Here is a 3,233-nt window from a genome sequence, read left to right as displayed (position 1 = left end):
TCAGCGAGCTGGAAGTTTTTTCTTTAACAGCGTCAGATTTTATCTTAAAATACAAAATCTTTTCGTGGTTCTTGTCAATTTTTGTTGGTTTTGATCTCATGAACTTTTTTCAGTCAGCGACATCTTTCTTCTTCAAAGCAAAAAGATTTCATCTTCAAATACAAGAGCTTGTCGTGGTTTTGTTGATTTTCAGCAAATGAACATATTTCAGCGAGCGAGAAGTTTTTTCTTTAATAGCGTCAGATTTTATCTTAAACGACAAGAACTTTTCGTGGTTCTTGTCAATTTTTGTTGGTTTTCATCCAGTGAACTTATTTCAGTCAGCTCGATCTTTCTTCTTCAAAGCAAAAAGCTTTTATCTTGAAATACAAGAACTTTTCGTGGTTTTGTTGATTTTCAGCAAATGAACATATTTCAGCGAGCGAGAAGTTTTTTCTTTAATAGCGTCAGATTTTATCCTAAAATACAAGAACTTTTCGTGGTTCTTGTCAATTTTTGTTGGTTTTCATCCAATGAACTTATTCCAGTCAGCTAGATCTTTCTTCTTCAAAGCAAAAAGATTTTATCTTAAAATACAAGAACTTTTCGTGGATCTTGTCAATTTTTGTTGGTTTTGATCTCATGAACTTATTTCAGTTAGCGAGATCATTCTTCTTCAAAGGAAAAAGATTTGATCTTCAAATACAAGAACTTGTCGTGGTTTTGTTGATTTTCAGCAAATGAACATATTTCAGCGAGCGAGAAGTTTTTTCTTTAATAGCGTCAGATTTTTTCTTAAAATACAAGAACTTTTCGTGGTTCTTGTCCATTTTTGTTGGTTTTCATCCAGTGAACTTATTTCAGTCAGCTTGATCTTTCTTCTTCAAAGCAAAAAGATTTTATCTTCAAATACAAGAACTTTTCGTGGTTCTTGTCCATTTTTGTTGATTTTCAGCAAATGAACATATTTCAGCGAGCGAGAAGTTTTTTCTTTAATAGCGTCAGATTTTATCTTAAAATACAAAAACTTTTCGTGGTTCTTGGCAATTTTTGTTGATTTTCATCAAATGAACTTGTTTCAGTCAGCGAGATCTTTCTTCTTCAAAGCAAAAAGTATTTATCTTGAAATACAAGAACTTTTCGTGGTTTTGTTGATTTTCAGCAAATGAACATATTTCAGCGAGCGAGAAGTTTTTTCTATAATAGCGTCAGGTTTTTATCCTAAAATACAAGAACTTTTCGTGGTTCTTGTCAATTTTTGTTGGTTTTCATCCAATGAACTTATTTCAGTCAGCTAGATCTTTCTTCTTCAAAGCAAACAGATTTTATCTTCAAATACAAGAGCTTGTCGTGGTTTTGTTGATTTTCAGCAAATGAACATATTTCAGCGAGCGAGAAGTTTTTTCTTTAATAGCATCAGATTTTATCTTAAAATACAAGAACTTTTCGTGGTTCTTGTCAATTTTTGTTGGTTTTCATCCAGTGAACTTATTTCAGTCAGCGAGATCTTTCTTCTTCAAAGCAAAAAGATTTTATCTTCAAATACAAGAACTTTTCGAGATTTTGTTGATTTTCAGCAAATGAACATATTTCAGCGAGCGAGAAGTTTTTTCTTTAATCGCGTCAGATTTTATCTTAAAATACAAAAACTTTTCGTGGTTCTTGTCAATTTTTGTTGGTTTTCATCCAGTGAACTTATTTCAGTCAGCTCGATCTTTCTTCTTCAAATCTAAAAGCTTTTATCTTGAAATACAAGAACTTTTCGTGGTTTTGTTGATTTTCAGCAAATGAACATATTTCAGCGAGCGAGAAGTTTTTTCTTTAATAGCGTCAGATTTTATCCTAAAATACAAGAACTTTTCGTGGTTCTTGTCAATTTTTGTTGGGTTTCATCTGATGAACTTATTTCAGTCAGCGAGATCTTTCTTCTTCAAAGCAAAAAGATTTTATCTTCAAATACAAGAACTTTTCGTGGATCTTGTCAATTTTTGTTGGTTTTGATCTCATGAACTTATTTCAGTTAGCGAGATCATTCTTCTTCAAAGCAAAAAGATTTGATCTTCAAATACAAGAACTTGTCGTGGTTTTGTTGATTTTCAGCAAATGAACATATTTCAGCGAGCGAGAAGTTTTTTTTTTAATAGCGTCAGATTTTATCCTAAAATAGAAGAACTTTTCGTGGTTCTTGTCAATTTTTGTTGGTTTTCATCCAATGAACTTATTCCAGTCAGCTAGATCTTTCTTCTTCAAAGCAAAAAGATTTTATCTTAAAATACAAGAACTTTTCGTGGATCTTGTCAATTTTTGTTGGTTTTGATCTCATGAACTTATTTCAGTTAGCGAGATCATTCTTCTTCAAAGCAAAAAGATTTGATCTTCAAATACAAGAACTTGTCGTGGTTTTGTTGATTTTCAGCAAATGAACATATTTCAGCGAGCGAGAAGTTTTTTCTTTAATAGCGTCAGATTTTTCTTTAAATACAAGAACTTTTCGTGGTTCTTGTCAATTTTTGTTGGTTTTCATCCAGTGAACTTATTTCAGTCAGCCAGATCTTTCTTCTTCAAAGCAAAAAGATTTTATCTTCAAATACAAGAACTTTTCGTGGTTTTTGTTGATTTTCAGCAAATGAACATATTTCAGCGAGCGAGAAGTTTTTTCTTTAATAGCGTCAGATTTTATCTTAAAATACAAAAACTTTTCGTGGTTCTTGTCAATTTTTGTTGATTTTCATCAAATGAACTTATTTCAGTCAGCGAGATCTTTCTTCTTCAAAGCAAAAAGTATTTATCTTGAAATACAAGAACTTTTCGTGGTTTTGTTGATTTTCAGCAAATGAACATATTTCAGCGAGCGAGAAGTTTTTTCTATAATAGCGTCAGGTTTTTATCCTAAAATACAAGAACTTTTCGTGGTTCTTGTCAATTTTTGTTGGTTTTCATCCAATGAACTTATTTCAGTCAGCGAGATCTTTCTTCTTCAAAGCAAACAGATTTTATCTTCAAATACAAGAGCTTGTCGTGGTTTTGTTGATTTTCAGCAAATGAACATATTTCAGCGAGCGAGAAGTTTTTTCTTTAATAGCATCAGATTTTATCTTAAAATACAAGAACTTTTCGTGGTTCTTGTCAATTTTTGTTGGTTTTCATCCAGTGAACTTATTTCAGTCAGCTCGATCTTTCTTCTTCAAAGCAAAAAGCTTTTATCTTCAAATACAAGAATTTTTCGAGATTTTGTTGATTTTCAGCAAATGAAC

The sequence above is a fragment of the Heptranchias perlo genome, unplaced genomic scaffold, assembly GCF_035084215.1.
Source record: "Heptranchias perlo isolate sHepPer1 unplaced genomic scaffold, sHepPer1.hap1 HAP1_SCAFFOLD_136, whole genome shotgun sequence".
Taxonomy (NCBI): Eukaryota; Metazoa; Chordata; class Chondrichthyes; order Hexanchiformes; family Hexanchidae; genus Heptranchias; species Heptranchias perlo.
The sequence above is the reverse complement of the archived record's forward strand: the minus strand, read 5'-3'. Positions refer to the sequence as shown.